At 39.7% G+C, this 19,490-nt stretch overlaps 1 pseudogene; it reads left to right on the plus strand.

The window, feature by feature from the left end:
* LOC132152577 (partitioning defective 3 homolog B-like) overlaps nt 1–19,490 on the plus strand; it is a 340,755-nt pseudogene that overhangs the window by 307,535 nt on the left and 13,730 nt on the right.

Here is a 19,490-nt window from a genome sequence, read left to right on the forward strand (position 1 = left end):
AACGTTCACTCTAAATCTTGGTTGGCTCGCTCAGACTGCCAGTACTCTGGGGCTAACCGTCGCTCCTAACAATTTACAAAATTCCTTCCAAAACTTGGAAATGAATTGGGATCCCCTGTCAGAAATCACGTCTACCGGGAGGCCATGTAACCTGATCAAGGACAGTTGCCGCAGTCTCCTTGGCTGTAGGTAATTTGGGCAAGGGAATGAAATGTGCCGCCTTCGAGAACCTGTCCACTACGGTCAAAACGACCGTCATGCCATTAGAGGGCGGTAACAAAATCTAGCGCGATATGTGACCAGGGTCTCGAAGGGACAGACAGCAGTTGAAGAAGCCCATCTGGAGGCCGGTTAGATGACTTACCACTGGCGCAAACTGAGCAAGCCAAAACAAAATCGTGGACGTCGCGAGGCATAGTGGCCACCAGATTCGTTGTTTAACTAAACCCTTGGTTCGGCTTATCCCTGGATGACAAGCAACGTTAGAGCAGTGACCCCACTGAATAACTTCGGACCGTAACTCCTCCGGCACAAATAAACGATTCGGTGGGCAACCGGGCGGAGGCATTACCCCTTCTAGGGTCGTCTTGACCTTCGATTCGACCTCCCATACGAGTGCTGAGAGGACTATTTTCTCAGGTAAAATACACTCGGGAGTCACCGGGCGTGCGGAAAGATCAAAAAGACTTGACAAAGAATCGGGTTTGACATTTTTGGAACCCGGGCAGTAAAATCAAAATGACCGAAAAAAAGAGAAAAAGAAAAAAAAGAGTCTTTTGGCAGTTCTAATGTACTTTAAATTCTTGTGATCGGTCCAAACAATGAAAGGTACCCCTGACCCTTCCAACCAGTCTCTCAACACGTCATTATCGAGTGCTTGGAAAACACCTGGCGAGTTGGAGAGCCCGAACGGCATCACCAAATATTCAAAGTGCCCTCTAGGGGTGTTAAAGGCGGTTTTCCATTCATCCCCCTTCCTGATGCGGACCAAATGATAAGCATTACGTAAATCCAATTTTGTGAATACGGATGCTCTCTGTAACCTCTCGAAAGCTGAAGACATCAACGGCAACGGATAGGTGTTCTTTATCGTGATGTTGTTCAGCTCTCGGTAGTCAATACAAGGTCGCAGAGAACCATCCTTCTTACCCACAAAAAAGAATCCCGCCCCCGCTGGAGAAGAGGAAGGGCGGATGAACCTCGATGCCAAGGAATCAGAAATGTATTTTACCATGGCCTCCCTCTCCGGAATAGAAAGAGAGTAAAGCTTGCCTTTAGGCGGAGACTTACCTGGAACTAAGTATATAACACAGTCATAGGGACGATGCGGAGGAAGAGAAGCAGCACAGGACTTACTGAACACCTCCTTCAGGTCCAATTACTCTGCGGGCATGTTTGATAACACCATGGTCTCCTTCTGAAAGACAGAAACAGGCACAACAGGACAAGCAGAAACCAGACAAGACTCATGACAACTTTCACTCCACAAGGTGACTGTGTTGGAACCCCAATCCACTCGTGGATTATGTTTGATTAACCAGGGGTGACCTAAAACAATGGGAGCGACAGGGAAGTCCATGAGATAAAAGGATATGGTTTCACTGTGGTTGCCTGAGGTGAGCAGAGTTATGGGTTCAGTGTAGTGAGTAACGTTCCTGGCCATTGAGTGCGGTGACATGGATGGGATGAGACACAGGAAGGACAGGAAGGTTCAAGTGACGTGCAAGGAGAGAGTCAATGAAATTACCTTCGGCCCCAGAGTCCAGAAGGATGTGACAGTTTGACGTTACAGTGCTTTGACGCAATGTATTTTGTTTAAAGCGCTATATAAAAAAAAAAAATAATAAATAAAGGTGACAGTCGTGAGTGTGGTTCTCCCACCGCAGTTTTACCGGATGGAGAGTCGAAGATGTGGTTGAGGACTTCCCGGCGGAGATCCCACCCGATAGTAGCCTCAAACTTACTACCGGGCTGGCTCTTTTACCGGGCATGAATGGATGGAGTTTTCCGAGCCACCGCAATATAAGCATAGTCTTTGGGACCTCCGCCGCTCTCTCTCCCTCCGGGAAAGTCGAGCTCTACCCACCTGCATGGGTTCGTGATCGTAGACAGGACCGACCATGTTCTCTCGACTCGAGCGGCCCCATTCCCAGTGAGTTGATGGATCTGCTGGGTGAGCTCGGACACCTGTGTCACCAGCACTTGGATCGCGTGTCCGATGTTAACAATGCTCTCCTGCTGCTGATCCATACGGTTGATGCTGTGATGGATGAATTTCCGAAAGTGAAGTGGTGCTCGCTGCTTCCATGTTTGGTGAGAGCGTTCTGTAACGACTGGGTGAAGGAGTGGCAGGAAGCAAGTGCGAGATTTAACAAAGTTTAATGATGACAATGATACAAGACAAAAATGAGACACAAAGATGAAGCTGAGAGGAATACACTGTCCAGGATGGTGCCGGTGGGTGAAGTATCCGGATGACAGAGGTGAGTTGGCAGCAGGAGAGGGTGACACAGGAACTGCGGGGAAGCGAGCCGAAGGTAAGTGAGGTTGCTTGGTGGTGGTATGCATAGAGTGGACGGGGTTCCGGGGAGACACGGACATCCAACGCAGAAACACACAAGAAAGCAAAGCATAGGTCACAAACATGAAACAACGCTCTCACGAACACAAGACGTTAGACAAGCCAATATATAGGCATGAGTAATGAGTGACAGCTGTTGCTGATGACAATTAGCGGAGACGCCCACAAACTAATCAGTGCTGACGTGTAACACACAGACTTCACCCACAAAGTGCAAAACCCTGAAATCACGGTTTACCAACCGTGACATTAAGTCACTTAAAATTTCCATGAATGAATTCCATAGCTGTTCAGATAGGTGATAGTGAGTTTTCCAGTGAAATCTCACAGGTCGTTTTGAGTACTATAGACAGTCTGCCACGGTTCCTCCCAAGTTCTTCCACATTAATGCACATAGTAAATAAAGTAACTCTTCCATCAGAGCCGAGGAGGTTGTTTCAGGTGTGTCTCATTTGCCTTTGCATTGACATTTCTGTTAAAATTTAGAACAGGGTCTCTTTAGAAAAAAATAATTTTGGATTATATATATATAGTGGGTATGGAATGTATTCAGACCCCCTTAAATTGTTCACTCTTTGTTATATTGCAGCCATTTGCTAAAATCATTTAAGTTAATTGTTTTCCTCATTAATGTACACACAGCACTCCATATTGACAGAAAACTATATTTTTGCACATTTATTAAAAAAGATAAACTGAAATATGACATGGTCATAAGTATTCAGAGCCTTTGCTCAATATTTAGTAGAAGCACCCTTTTGATCTAATACAGCCATGAGTCTTGTTGGGAAAGATGCAACAAGTTTTTCTCACCTGGATTTGGGGATCCTCTGTCATTCCTCTTTGCAGATCCTCTCCAGTTCTGTCAGGTTGGATGGTAAACGTTGGTGGACAGCCACTTTCACGGCTCTCCAGAGAGGTTCAGTTGGGTTTAAGTCAGGGATCTGGCTGGGCCATTCAAGAACGGTCATGGAGTTGTTATGAAGCCACTTCTTCGTTATTTTAGCTGTGTGCTTAGGGTCATTGTCTTGTTGGAAGATGAACCTTTCGGCCCAGTCTGAGGTCCTGAGCACTCTGGAGAAGGTTTTGTCCAGGATATCCCTGTACTTGGCCGCATTCATCTTTCCCTCGATTGCAACCAGTCGTCCTGTCCCTGCAGCTGAAAAACACCCCCACAGCATGATGCTGCCACCACCATGCTTCACTGTTGGGACTGTATTGGACAGGTGATAAGCAGTGCCTGGTTTTCTCCACACACACCGCTTAGAAAAGGCCAACAAGTTCTATCTTGGTCTCATCAGACGAGAGTCCTTCAGGTGTTCTTTAGCAAACTCCATGGGGGCTTTTATGTGTCTTGCACTGAGGAGAGGCTTCTGTCGGGCCACTCTGCCATAAAGCCCCGACTGGTGGAGGGCTGCAGTGATGGTTGACTTTCTACAACTTTCTCCCACCTCCAGACTGCATCTCTGGAGCTCAGCCACAGTGATCTTTGGGTTCTTCTTTACCTCTCTCACCAAGGCTCTTCTCCCCCGATAGCTCAGTTTGGCCGGACGGCCAGCTCTAGGAAGGTTTCTGGTCATCCCAAACATCTTCCATTTAAGGATTATGGAGGTCATTGTGCTCTTAGGAACCTTAAGTGCAGCAGAATTTTTTTTGTAACCTTGGCCAGATCTGTGCCTTACCACAATTCTGTCTCTGAGCTCTTCAGGCAGTTCCTTTGACCTCATGATTCTCATTTGCTCTGACATTCAGTGTGCGCTCTAAGGTCTTATATAGACAGGTGTGTGGCTTTCCTAATCAAATCCAATCAGTATAATCAAACACAGCTGGACTCAAATGAAGGTGTAGAACCATCTCAAGGATGATCAGAAGAAATGGACAGCACATTAGTTAAATATATGAGTGTCACAGCAAAGGGTCTGAATACTTAGGACCATGTGATATTTCAGTTTTTCTTTTTTAATAAATGTGCAAAAATCTCAACAATTCTGTGTTTTTCTGTCATTATGGGGTGCTGTGTGTACATTAATGAGGAAATAAAATTAACTTAAGTGATTTTAGCAAATGTCTGCAATATAACAAAGAGTGAAAAATTTAAGGGGGTCTGAATACTTTCCGTACCCAATGTATATATATATACTACTGCAATATACAACAGATTTTTGCCACAATATGCAGTCTGGATGAGTGATGCTAGTTATCGAATGTTAGAGCCAGTTTGCAGATTTAGGGCAGTGAGATTTGACCAATTTCACAGACAATCAGGTAGTGTATGATGGACACAGATTCCGATTCTTTTAACTTCAGACTATGATTCCATCCATATTTAGCATAAGTACATTGTACGAAAACATACAAATTTGCCAATAATTTACCAAAATGTGAAAGAGTTACATATTGCCATGAGTGTGTGTTGGTCATTTTAAATTAAAGGTATCTGATCATTTGCAACTGTGGAACGCTGTTGTCTGAAGCACAGCTTAGCTCAGTGTAACCTTTCGATTTTCTTTTTTTTTTTAATTCATAAAATATTATCCTCCCTGCATTCAGTGCTATAGATGCACAGCTGCCCCTTGACCTTCTCCTCCTCTTAATTAAATGGCAGAGATCCTCAAAGTATTGTTCAGCTCACATCAGCTCTCTCTTGCCCTGCACTGGGCCGTTTCCCCTGCGTGGAATCGATGGCCGTGTGAGAGGTTCTTATAATCTATAACTCACATCACTTGTGCAATGGCAGCACTTTGGCTAAACTCAATTAACAGGCAGAAGGCTTAAGCAAAAAGTGCTGCTAGTCCTGTTTCACATTTGTACTTTCATTACCAAAAAGTGTTGCTACCAATGTCCTGTTATGCATTTGTACACATACCATTCAATACACATCTAGCTACTATTTAAGTACACGGGTATTAGGGACACAATATAAAGTGGGACCTTTTTTAATGTTATTGAAAGAATTCTATGCTCATCAAGGCTGCATTTATTGGATTAAATTTAACAAACAGTAATAATGTGATATATTATTACTCTTTCAAATCACTCTTTTCTATTTAAATATTTGTTAAATTGTAATTTATTCTTGTAATGGCATCAGTCATTACTTCAGTATAATACTATACTACCATTATAATAAACAGATTTGGTGCACAAGAAACATTTCGTATCATCAATATTAAAAACAGTTGTGCTGATTAAAATGCTTTTTTTTCAGGATTATTTGATATATTTTAAAAGATAACCTTGTTTTGGTCAAATAATTTAAAGAGTTAGTTCACCCAATAATGAAATTGATTTTGCATTTCATTTCAGCAACATGAAAATGAGTAAATTATGACAGAATTTTCATTTTAAGCTCATTTTAAACAATTTAAGGTATTTTCATTTCTGTAATTTGCACCTAACCCAGGATTTCTCACTTGCTCTCACTGAAGCCAAGCTCTGCCACTGCGGCCCAAGGAAACCAGCTTGTTCCAGTGAGGGCTTTGGTTATGCTTGCATCTTTATGTCAGACTCTGTTCTCATGTACAATCACAGACTGAGACATATCCTTCCCTGCTCATCTCGCTCCCGTACTCCCAGAAGAGGAAGTACTGCCTGTTCGGACCACTGTCAGTATTCATATAACCTGCAGCTCAGAAGAATAAATGCCCTTCGATTAGAATTTACATGTCTTGTTATTTAAGTCCTTTGGAGGAAGTGATCAGATGTCTGAGCGTAAGTATTGACATGCAGGGATGCGCGCTCATGCACAGGGTACTGATGGTTGGCGAAACTCTTGAGCCAGCTGGAAAAGTAGCCGAAACTTTGGGCTTTTCATTTTTCACTGCAGCCTGTCATTTTGCAAAGTGAAAGCCAGATCTTTACAAATTGCAAAAGAGCTGAATGTTATTAGCTGTCTGCAGTGTAGATTTTGTTCTTGCCCAGACATTTTATGTTCCCCGTCACTGACTGTGTTTTATGAGTGCTGAACGTGATGGAGTAATGGAGTCTATTTATCAATGCAGATATTAATATTCCTCCAGTCCTTCACATGACACATCCGTGTGTCTTAGTTTAAATATGTCCTGTCATCAAACATCAGCATATTCTCTACCCTCACTTTTAGGACATTTCAAACAGTCTCTACCCATAGAGTTCACAACACTTTGCCATTTTCTGAAGTCATCTACACTGTACGTACTGTCATAGGCAACATATTGAAGCCAACATGACAATTAAAAAAAAAACATCCATTTACTCATTCAAATACAAGTGAACTAGAACTTCTTACTAGAAAAAGAATAATCATAATGTTAATAAATTATTACACCACAACCTTTTATTTTAGTTAATATAACCAAGACATTCGTTAATGAAAATCAGTAGGCAAATGGTAATATAGGTTTCAGTTTAGGCAACACAAGTTTTCTGAAGTCTTGCCAACAGTTACTCCTGTAATAAATTTAATGCTAATTAATATAACATGTTACAGTAATAACAGAAATTAATGGTCTGAATAATTTGGATAATGTGTAGATGCTCTTGAGGGTAAACTTTAAATTAATACAATAACCAAAAAAAAAAATCATTTTGTAATTAATAATTGCAACTGTTTTGGCAAAACAATGCTGAGTAATTAACTACAATATAACTGAATAACTGAAACTAAAACTACCCCCCCCCCTCCCAAAAAAATAGATTATAAAACTGACACAAAATGACAAAAACACAACTAAACTACTAAAACTGTAATTTAAATGAAAATATAAAAATATAAACTAATTCAAAATATTAGTTAAAAATATCTAGTAGTATCTCAATTATACAAAAATAATACTGAACCCAACTGATTTTCATCAGACATCTGATCATGATCCTATAAATTTCCGATTTAAAATTAATTCCAGAAATTAAGGTTTGTCCTATATTTATTTTCTTTTTGAATATTCTTCTTCACTCTGAAATATGTTTCATTATGGAAGAAAATGGATGAATGTCATTTCATGTTGACTTTACAGGCATTGGCCTGCCATTTTTGGTCTTTCATCAGCGATGAATACATCAAAATAATACCAAAAGGTAGTCCAGGTAATGGTGCTGATGGCTCATGGATTGTGCATGGCATGAAGGGATGGGGAGGACGCTTTACGACTGGCTGTGTCAGTCTCTTCCACCTGAATTACCCTCTCATCTCTCCTCTCCTCTGCTCGGCATGCCGTGAAATGGCTTTCTGTAGGCCATTAGCTCTGAAGGAGCAGGGACGTGTGGGATGGAGGATACAGCATCGGCCTGCTCTCCCACCATGCCATCCCAATGGTCTTCATTACGAAGCTTAACTCTGACACACATCAGCCAGCATGTCTATCAGTCAGACGCCACTGTGTTTATTGCTGCCCATTGTCACCCCCTGGGTGGAGTACAGCGAGGACCGATTCTTGAACAGTTTGCAGGGCCCTATTTCTTTACTGTCATGACTCACTTTCTGCACTTTTTGATGACTTGTTAAGGTGAAAAGGGTGATTTTGACAAGGATTACAAAGCTACAAGTGATTAGAGGCTTTGAAATGATTTTTGGACTTGGTTTTGTTGTGCTGGATGATGCTTGTAGTAAATGACTCAAACATAATCATGCAGGATCATGCGTGATCTTCCAATGTTTGTTTAAATAGACATGGATTGCAAGCAAAGTTTGCAAATTTATTTGTGCAGTCAAATTTGATCATGAAGGAAAGAGAAATTTCATGAAGAAAAGAACAATAAAAGTTTTATATGTGTGTATATCATCATTTTGGAATTAAGGTTCTATCTGCATTCTGAGCAGTTTCGAGATATTTAGCTCCAAAGTTTTGGATTCCATTTAGTGATATGGAGACAAATCTCTTTCAGAGTCCAAAAATTTACACAAATTCATCATGCCCATTCAAACCAATGCCCCCTCAGATTTAATTAAATTAAATCCAAGTGGATTTGGACTACAGCTTCCAAAAGACAAAAATAGCTGAATAATATTTTTGACACAATCTCTCTCTCAATCTCTCTCTCTCTCTCTCTCTCTCTCTCTCTCTCTCTCTCAATCTCTCTCTCTTCTCTCTCTCTCTCTCTCTCTCTCTCTCTCTCGCTCTCTCTCTCTCTCTCTCTCTCTCTCTCTCGCTCTCTCTCTCTCTCTCTCTCTCTCTCTCAGAATTGCCATATTTCTATAGTAAAACAGTTGTCTAATATTAAATGATTTGCATCTTCCATCTAACCTCGTTCTCTTTCAACGTTAAACTGATGCTTCACACTGAAATGTACTTCTGTGAAGAGTAAACCCCGCCTAATTTGATTTGATTAGACATCTCAGTTATTTTGACTTTGATGAGTGCTGTTACCCCGGAGAGGCAGACCAGGCTGAAAATATAACAAAAAAAAAAAAAAAACTGGCATCCTAACAACAAAAGCTCTTCTTAATGGTTTGTGACAGAGCAGTGCAAGGATTTCAAATATTGGGGGGACAGTTTGGCCATTTTTAATTATTGTCTATATGGAGGTTGCGGCCCTGGATATATACAGGTGTGTTTTATATATATATATATAATTTATTGCTGTCATTTAATAATCAGTAAAAACCTAACCAAATTTTAAAGAAAAGAAAGAAAAGCATATTGTTCAACATCACTTAGAGCAAGTGAAAAGGACAGATTCATCTGGACCTCTAAAGGTTTCTTCATAAATGAACTCATTTATGGATTATTAACATTTAACAAGTGCCATTTGCAGCCCTGCGAGTCTGGCCAGCTTGAGCAAACTCTCGAAAATGTCGCGGATGAGAGTTTGCATGGTCAGATCAAAAGATTTCATTAGCGGTGCCTACAGGTGAGGCGACTCTAATGAGGCAAGGGTGCTGCCTATTTGAGGGTGTGAGTCAGCACACCCCGCCCTGCCCTTCCAGCACAACATACTCCACCTCTCCCCTCTTTGCATTCATTTGTTTACTTAGTCCACAGTGAAATTTTAAATCAGACTGATTTCATCTCTGCATTTTACATATGCATGAGCCCTGTGCAGCTCAGAGCAGAGGGATGAATACACACTCTCCAGAGAAACCTGTGGTGCCCTCTTAGCAAAAACACACTCACATACTCACCCCACACAAACACTGACCTCTGTGCCTACACACACATGCACACGATCACAATTAACTTAGTCATACACACCTACTTGTACATTCAGATGTCAGAAAGGGGTTCTCAGAGATACATACTGTAAAAATGTATTTAAAAAGTTTGTTGTTGTGATGGTTTTTGTATTTGATTTTTTGTTGTTTAGTTCAGTAAAAATCTAAAATGACAAAGTCAAGAGTAATGTACATAATTCATGTACATTTATTCAGAGCACCAGTAAAAATATCTCTTATTAAATCTAAAATGGACTATTTAATCTAATATTTATATAAAAAAAACAGCAGTAGGTTATCAACATGCTAACATTAAGCTTTGCCAAAATCAAGTGTGCAAATGTGAAAAGTGATAGTTGGCTTTGTTCCGCTTTCCAAATCTTTCACTTTTGAGGTTTCATGTTAGTTAGGATGCTACCTTAAAAGGTAGCTGCCTATGTAGGTACGGAGGCCGCTTGCTAGCTCTTTATACACAGCAGAACATCATGCGTATCACATTAAAAATTCTTATTACAGGGAGCATCCTAGGGTTATCTGGTTTACTGAAGAGTGCTATCAAGTGGTCAGTGTTTGACTGGTCAGTATGCTGTCATTAACTTTGTTGTTGTTGTTAGCATCTCATAGTTTTTTGTTTTTTTTTTTGTTTTGTTTTTTTATGAGGCATTTAAAATTTGCCATTTCTTCTGTTTTATCTCTCCCAAAAGCAACAGTGTAAATGGTTAATGCTAATAGTTGCTATATTGTTAATATTTCATTATAGAGTGCAATAGTGCTGGCCCACTTTTTAGTGGCCTTGGTTCCAGAAGTATGTTTCCATTAGAGAACAGTTCTAAACCATGAACCAAACCAGCCATCTATGAGGTGAATCACATCATTCCAAAATGTTTTTTTTTTGAAAATCGGACAAAAAGACAAAGTTACAAGTCTGCATACTTTACTGCTTTAATGTGGCAAAGATCTACAATCCCAAGAAGCATTGTGAATGACATAATCAAAATAAAAACTAAAAACTAAGAAATAAGAAATATACTTAAAGTAGTTGATTGTGTGTATGAATTCAATATACAGTACTTCATGTTTATAACTAAATGTGCATACACTGTGTGTAGTTAGTACTATGTGCGGTGATTTTCTCATCAGTGATTTCATAATCATGTATAATATAGTTTTCACTATAAATTCAGCTGTTAAACAGAATTATTTAAGAATACGTTGAAAAAAATTTGCACTGATGGCTTTAACAAAGACACGTACCATTGATTAACAACCTGATACATCACAGCAAGTCTGTCTTTAAAGTTTTAAAAGTTATAATTAAAAGTCAGTACCCCCTACATGGAGAAAATGAATGGTGTTTTTATTTCTGGAACCTGACTGTTGCTATCTATTCTATAGCAAATGTTTTAAAAGTGTGCGCTACTTTTCTTTTGAGAGCATTTCAAAGCATCCTGTGAAACTGTTCACAATCTCATAGTACCTTCAGCTAATCAGTGTTGTACTGCTTGATTAATCACAAGCCATTTGCCCAGATGATTGGCTCACATACCTCTGTGGAAAGATGGCAGATTTCAAATCACATGCTGAGCCAGTGTCATTGAGATGAATGGGAATGCTAACGGAGATTTCACTCCAGGTATTATAGACCTCTTCGAGCACAGTGGTGATGACTCACTTCTTGCTTCAATCGAATCAGCGGCCTTCTGGTTAGCAGCCTTAACTGCTGTGCCACACAACTTCAATATCTGATCAGCCCTTAAATGTGGGAAGTCATCATTGATCTTGTTGCCTCCTTTCTAGCCACAGGCTATGTCTCTGAAAAGTTGGTTTTATCCTCGTATGCACTGTTATCAGTTTCAGGGTTACAGGGTGTTTGTTTCATACTCCTCAGTTTGTCCATTTCCTCCTGATTGGCTGGTTTTCGGTCAGCATGGATTGGCAGCTTCTGTCAGAGTTGAAAGCACAGATGGTGAGAGGGCAGAGTGTGGACACAGTTAGCAACATGGTGTGAATGCGAGGGCACAGCCAAATAATGAAGCAAATCACTGCCGTCATTACAGCAGGACAGATCCAGAAAGATATCGATCTCTTTTGGGGAAGGATCCTTTAAATTTTCCTATACCAAAAATTGAGTTTTGAACACTGAGGTCTTACTGTGTGAGATAGTGATATCTGCTCCATTTGAAGATAAGTTCTTCTCTTTAACCCTCCAGGCATATGATGGTTATCTTCACCATTCTTTCACCAATTTCACCATCATCAACATTCAAAGACGCCCACTTCTGTTACTCATGGAGTTCATTGCATCTTGTGAAGGGGAGGCAAAGATAGAGTGAGGAAGATTGAAACCGAGGACATTTCTTCTTATATTCAGAAGCACTTCCTCTCCGACCCCTCGCTCAACTAGCCTTTTATTCCCCAGGTAATATGCACCCGTCCTTTCATCATACTGTATATATTGAAGCCCTGAAGACATTTCTGAAGACTGAGAGGAAAAATGTGGCTAATATGCAGGCAGGAGGGCAGCTGTTATGACGACGGTGGAGAGAGAGGTGGTAGCACAGCGAGCTGTGTATTTAAAATCAGCTCATTGAGACAGATGACACAATTTCACACATATTGCCCTCGGAAAAGCAGCCAGTTTTCCATAATGGCTCGAACCGTCATCTGTCAGGCCCTGGTAAATCTACTGGAATAATTTCCTCATGGATTATATGTCAGTATTTATCATTTATTAAGTTGCCTGTATGTGTCAGGGTACAGTTCGCACAGTCTTAATCCTTTGTCATCTTTTTGCTTTTTCGGGTGGACAGGGACAAGAAGACGAATGGGGGAAATATCACCAAAATGAAGTCTGAAATCTTTTGAATGTTTTATACAGGCTCTAAATGGTGTGACTGCACACAGTGTGACCAAATCCTATTGAAAGTGCCAATCTTTAGAGGAAGGAAACATGAGATGCTCCCAAATCTGCATGCTGAATGAGGGGAGGTTTAGCCTGTCTTTTAAGAGATTGCTCATCCTCCTAATGTAATGTGCACAGTTTATCTGGCTCTACCTTGGGCTCAAGTCAGGCTTAGTCCAGGAAGGTTGGAGGACTGCTAAACTCCATCCTGTTTTAGGAAATATAATCTGGGATCTGGCTTTTTACCCCCTCCCCAAGACTCCCAGTGCTAAGTCCCCCCATAAGCAGCCTTTGTGAGCAACTCACACTACCTTTCATGGCTTGATTATACGGCACAGCAGGTATTTCAGGTGGAAGGTGACTCCGTGATGAATGTGGAGAGAGAGAGAGAGAGTGACAGGGCCAGTGCCAATCTAAAATGTGGCATTGAATGAATCACTCATGTCAATTCATGTTTCACAATGAACAGTACAGTAATGTGACAAGACCGATAGGGGTGTCTGCCTAGGTGGAGTATGTGTCCTTCAGTGAAGTTGAGAAATTATCTAGGGGTCTTTGCAAAAATGGTATTTAAAATCTGGAGGGCACAACTGAAATTAGAATATAGTGTTTCATTATGTTCTATTACATCAATCTAATTATGGGTTTACTGACTCTACAGACACCATCGTGACCTGTAAATGACAGATATCAGTGTTCACCTTTATGAAGGTGTGTGATGTTGAATGTCTGTCACTGTAAAAAATAATTCTGTGGCTTAGTAAATATTACAGAAATTTTTAACTTTATTAACTTAATAAAATCTCTGAATATCGTGTACTTGAGTGTTTGAGTTAAACATACCAAAATAATTGAGTAAAAAGCCAACAGTTCATTTTATCTAAAATTTACACATATATTTAAGTTGTGTTCAATAAAATTATTTAGTATTTGACTAACCAATTATTTCTTTATAATATACTTAATATATTTGTGAAATTTCTATCAAAATATTTGAGAATGTTGAATTAAACTGATCTGTTTCAAGAAACAAAAATATTACTTAATTCAAATCAATATTATTAATATATTTAACACACTCTTAAAATTTGAGTAAGTTTACTCAATTAAAACAATGCACCCCTCCCCCACCCTCTGACGTGACGACAACTCGGCGGTTGGTTGAGTCAGTGAGCGCTGGCAGTTAACTTTGAACTCTCCAGTCTCCAGACAACAGCTCTCTTCTCAGCGTCGCAGATTTGGTGCATTTCCTCTGTGAAATTCAGGTTTGTGTATGTTTAATTTTATCTATAAAATCTTTACTGTGCTTTAAATCATATTTAATGCAAAACAACATACAGAGGCGTAATTCGACACTTAAACGAGAGTCGCGCCTGTCTTTTTGCATGATTGAAATGCTTTGCATAAACACATGACTTCATTCCTAATGATAATAAATATAATTATTATCATTTGGATGATAAAATTTCCTCAGAACTGTCACTGTTTGTTTATTGGCAGGTTATGTCAGTCACTCGCAGTATCTATCGGCTGTGAGTGAAACGCAGGACGGCGGTATGAAGTTCAAAGTTCACCCGCAGAGGCGAGTCCGTCTCCGGCACGAGGACCAGCACTGATCCGGTGGATATTGGGTTGATTTGATTACACTTGAATTAGGCTACCTGAATTTTTAAATATTAAATTTTTACTTATAAAATGTTTGTTAAATGAGTTTAAATGTAGGCAATATTGTATACAGTGTAAAATGTGCTGTATTGCTGTACTCATTGACAATAAAGGCCAATGTCATGTATACTGGTGGTTGTGTGGAGTACTATTTTACAAAGGTTTAGAGAAAATAAAAAGTTAATATTACTCATTAATAAAAACAGTTAATATTACTCATAAATATTGTTTTTAAATGTTTAAATGTTCAATTATTTCTACTCAATTTTATTTGTTAATGTACCAGATGCAGTTACTCAGATTTACTTAATTTTTTACTTGCATTTACTCAATTCATACAGTATATTTCATTGATTTCACAGCTTTAAAATTTACTCAAATTTTTTGAGTGTAAAAATGTTACACCAATAAAATTGAGTAAATAATAGTTAAACTTTTTACAGTGTACTAAAATGTTTTTTTTAATTAAAACTAAATGTCATTATGTTAAACGAATATTATTGAATAATTATATAAAAAAATAATAATAATGAAATTATTATATTAAATATTTAAATTATTAATAGTTTATTCTACATTCATTTGGGTATTCTGTGTTAAATGCATTACTGTTTCAATGAAAATATTAAGGAGCAGTTATTAAAATATTAAGGAGGCTTAAAGGTCCAATAACATGGATTATTTCCTTTTCTTTAAATGCTTTTTAATGTTTCCTTAGGTGTACTTATATTGTTAGTTTGATTTTTACATTTAAAATTTTGAAATAAAAAGCATTTTTATATCCTGATATTAGCCCTCTGGCTTGAATGCTCTGTTTGAAGGGGCGTGTCTGCTGTGAGACTCCGAGTAAATGACAACTGTTGTGATTGGCTGACATCTTTGCATTCAAAATGCGTATTACATGTGGAACCCCTCTCAAATATCAGAATCAGAATCAGAATCAGAATCAGAAAGAGCTTTATTGCCAAGTATGCTTGCGCATACAAGGAATTTGTTTTAGTGACATAAGCTTCCAGTAAACAGAGACAACAACACACAGACAAAAAAAAAAAAATTTACAGGAGATTTACAAATTGGCAAATAAATAAGTGTATAAACAATTGTGCTATAAATGATAATGGAATAGGATTGAGTGAGATGCAGGAATGTTCTAGGATGGAGGGGTAACAAATAAATATAAGGATATTGCACATTTTTGCATAAGTTTAAGTGGGAAACATTTAACTGTTCATGAGGTAGATTGCCTGGGGGAAGAAACTATTCTTGTGCCTTGCTGTTCTTGTATTTGCGGCTCTGAGGCGCCGGCCAGATGGCAAAAGTTCAAAGATGGGGTGACTTGGATGTGAGGGATCCAGAGTGATTTTCTGAGTCCTTTTCCTCACTCTGGATGTGTACAGTTCTTGGAGGGTGGGCAGGGGAGCACCAATAATCCTTTCAGCAGTCCGAACAGTTCTCTGTAGTCTTCTGATATCTGATTTTGTAGCTGAACCAAACCAGACAGTAATTGAAGTACACAGGACTGACTCAATGACGGCTGAGTAGAACTGTTTCAGCAGCTCCTGTGGCAGGTTAAACTTCCTCAGCTGGCGAAGGAAGTACAACCTTTGTTGGGCTTTTTTCACAATGGAGCCAGTGTGATTGTCCCACTTCAGGTCATGAGAGATGGTGGTTCCCAGGAATCTGAATGACTCCACTGCAGTCACAGTGCTGTTCATGATGGTGAGTGGGGAAAGTGCAGGGGGGTTTCTCCTAAAGTCCACAGTCATCTCCACTGTTTTGAGCGTGTTCAGCTCCAGGTTGTTAAGACTGCACCAGACAGCCAGCTGCTCAACCTCCTGTCTGTAAGCAGACTCGTCACCGTCCTGGATGAGGCCGATGACTGTAGTGTCGTCTGCAAACTTCAGGAGCTTGACAGAGGGGTCTTTAGAGGTGCAGTCGTTGGTGTACAGGGAGAAGAGCAGAGGGGAGAGAACACATCCCTGAGGGGCACCATTGTTGGTGGAGCAGCTGTTTGACATGAATTTCCCCAGTCTCACTAACTGTTGCCTATCTGTCAGAAAGCTGGTGATCCACTGACAGATAGAGCTAGGAACAGAGAGCTGGGTCAGTTTGGTCTGGAGGGTTGTTGGGATGATGGTGTTGAAAGCCGAACTAAAGTCCACAAACAGGATCCTCACATAAGTCCCTGTTTTGTCCAGATGTTGCAGGATGAAGTGCAATGCCATGTTGATTGCATCATCCACGGACCTGTTTGCTCGGTACGCAAACTGCAGGGGGTCTAGTAAGGGTCCAGTGATGTCCTTCAGATAAGCCAGAACCAGTTTTTCAAACGACTTCATGACGACAGACGTTAGAGCCACAGGTCTGTAGTCGTTAAGTCCTGTTATCTTGGGTTTCTTTGGAATGGGGATTATGGTTGAGCGTTTGAAGCAGGAAGGCACTTCACACAACTCCAGAGATCTGTTGAAGATCTGTGAAAAGATGGGGGCCAGCTGGTCAGCACAGGTTTTCAGACAGGCTGGTGTAACGCCATCTGGGCCTGGTGCTTTTCTTCTTTTGTTTTTCTTGAAGACCTGGCGCACATCATCTTCACAGATTTGAAGAGCAGGAGGTATGGAGAGGGGGATTGCAGGAGGTGTTAATGGTTTTGTAGGGAGATGGTCAGAGTGGGTGTTGGGGGTTTCAAATCTACTATAAAACTCATTCAGGTCGTTAGCAAGTCGTTGATTAGCCTCAGTGCAAGGGGATGGTGTCTTTTAGTTTGTGATGGCTCTCAGTCCTCTCCAAACTGAAGTAGAGTCGTTGGAAGTAAACTGGTCTTCCAACTTTTTAGCGTAGGTCTTTTTAGCCGCTCTAATCTCTTTGTTCAGTGTGTTCCTGGCCTGATTGTACAAGACCCTGTCCCCATTTCTGTAGGCATCCTCTTTGGCCTGACGAAGGTGTCTGAGTTTTACTGTAAACCATGGCTTATCATTGTTGAATGTTAAATAAGTATATATATATATATAAATATATATATATATAATAAAAAATATATATATATATATATATATTTTTTTTTTTTTTTCTATTACAGCTGTCGAGATTAACGAATCGTGGAAGTGTTGATTATATAATTATTTTTTCGATCTTTTCACATCCCATGAAAGGCTGCAGTGATGAGCATTGAGTAAACAGAGTCTGTTTATCGCGTGAATGCAGTGATCTTGTCATTATTGCAACACGTTTTCTCTCACAAAATGCTTTCAGCACAACTAACAGCAAACACATGAATACACCACATGAATACAGTAAGAGCTTTGTTGTGCAGCACAGCGTCATTTATTGTAACGGCAGTTTAGGCAAGAGTGCAGATATACTCGAGATGTGTGACAGCTCCGAAAAAAATGGAGTGTTCTTTGATCGCTCTCTGTAGTTAAATCACAATTTAAATAACAGATTTGTTTCATGCTACTAAGAGAAACAACGTGAAGTTGATCGTTTAGTCACTGGCTTGATTCACTGATGCATAAACAGTATTAAACGATTTAGAAAGAAAGTCTGTGTGAACTTGAATGATTAGCTACACATCACTGATCACAGATCAGGCATTAATGAATACTGTTACTCACTGTTTGTGGCGGATGCTGTCCAATCCATATCATAAAAGTACTATGTTTGTAACGCCTGTGCTGACATTGCGACTGAATTATATGTAAATATTTGGGGCGGGCAAAGCAGAGAAAGGGGAGGTAACATTTCTCCTTATAACGTCACAAGGAGGTGATTCAAGATCAGCCAGGGGGGCAGGGCATATTTTTTTGAAGCACCCCTGGGCGCCGCCATTGGCTAGCAGACCCCGAACTGCTGTTAGCATTCCATTGACTCCCATTCATTTTGGCGTCACTTTGACAGTGAATAACTACATCTGAGGCGTTTAAATACTCCATTTGTCCATTAATTATTTCTAAAGAAACACGAAAATGTATAAAAGGCTCCATTACCTTGTATCTTACATTATGGTCCCGTAGAAGCAGTTTTTGTAAAAAAAAATAGGCTAAAGATTGCGTCATAACCAGCGACTCTCTGTCGCACAGTAGAGAAATTACCGTATGGACAGGAGGAGAAGCTCGCAGGCAATCTTTTACTGTCTATGAGGCTATCAGGGGGACGTGGAGGCATAAAGTCAAGGGAGATAATTAATCAGAATACTTACCAAAATTTGCTCCTGTTCACGCTCGCTTTCTCTGCAAGATTCGGTGGGTGATTCAGATTTCTCTTGGCACAGCGATTAGAAGACTTACAGGTTGCTCACGTGACATCTATGTCATCAAGCTCAGTTTGAGTCTGCGCAGTACGCCTGACCCCCAGGAAGTGCGTGCTTCTAATTGACTTCATTTTTATCCGTTGAATCCAATGGGGTCGCTGTGTCCATTTCTTTTACTGTCTATGAGATCAGCCCGTTTGAGCTTCCATTTTCTCAAAGGCAGAGAAAGATATCAAAATCTCGATTTACACCGATTGCAATTTCTAGAAACTTGGGGACCATATACAGGCTACTGGAACTAATTATAATGTAAAAAAAAACTCAGAAAGTGAAATGTTCATGTCATAGGACCTTTAACATTGATAATAATATGAAAATCAGCATATTAGAATGATTTCTAATGTGACACTGAAGACTGGTGTAATGATGCTGAAAATTCAGCTTTGCAGCACAGAAATAAATATTGAATATCTTTAAATATATTCTAAAATATGTTATATGCTGTAAATAGAATGCAGTCTTTTTAAATTGTAATAATCACAACATTGCAGTTTACACAGTATTTCTAATCAAATAAATGCAGATTTGGTGAGCAAAAGGCCACATAAGGAAACGTGTAATGTTTTAAAATATAAATCACATAAGTTAAAATATAAATAAAATAAGTTAAAATATAAGATCACTGTTGATTGTAGGATTTTTAAATGCTTACGATGAATTATATTTTTTACAGTTGTTTATGCATGACATGCTTTGTGTGTATGCTGTCCTGTTGTCACTTCCACACACTCGTGTGTATATCGCAATTATATTATATGATGTGTCATGTAAACCACCTTGGCTCTTTTTCACTCTGCCTCTTTTTGCCTTTTACCAGATGCCAATGAAAAACCCTGACCCCAGAAGACACCCCACTATTAGGACGTCGAGCGACAGTATGCCTCCCTTCCCAGGTAAGAACGTCCAC

Source organism: Carassius carassius, chromosome 11 (assembly GCF_963082965.1).
Source record: "Carassius carassius chromosome 11, fCarCar2.1, whole genome shotgun sequence".
NCBI classification, from domain to species: domain Eukaryota; kingdom Metazoa; phylum Chordata; class Actinopteri; order Cypriniformes; family Cyprinidae; genus Carassius; species Carassius carassius.